The following is a 366-nucleotide window of genomic DNA, read 5'->3' as shown; positions in this document are numbered from 1 at the left end:
GCCGGGGCCGGGCGGCGGGGGAGGGCTTGGGGTCCCGCCGGCGGCCGGGGCTGGGGGAGACGCAGCCCGCCCCGCCGCGTCCTGAGGGGGCCGTGGGGTTCCCGGGGTGCGGGAGAAGGCGGGGGGGGGGAGCGTGGGCAGCAGGGTCTGCCCGTGGGGAGCAGGACACCCACCGGTGACTGGGGAGCTCGGGTGGGACATGATGTTGCCAACGGGGAGAACAGTCCTCTCCCGGCCCTCCCCACCCAGGGGTTTTCGACTAAAGCCCTGGTCTTCTTGAGGGTCTTGCACCAGTAGGCCTCAGGCCACCACACACCAAACGAGAGGTCCTGGAGCCAGGGGTGCGTGTCCACTGGTTGGGAAGAG

The sequence above is a fragment of the Calidris pugnax genome, unplaced genomic scaffold, assembly GCF_001431845.1.
Source record: "Calidris pugnax isolate Ruff unplaced genomic scaffold, ASM143184v1 scaffold13, whole genome shotgun sequence".
Lineage (NCBI taxonomy): Eukaryota > Metazoa > Chordata > Aves > Charadriiformes > Scolopacidae > Calidris > Calidris pugnax.
This window is presented reverse-complemented; position numbering follows the sequence as displayed.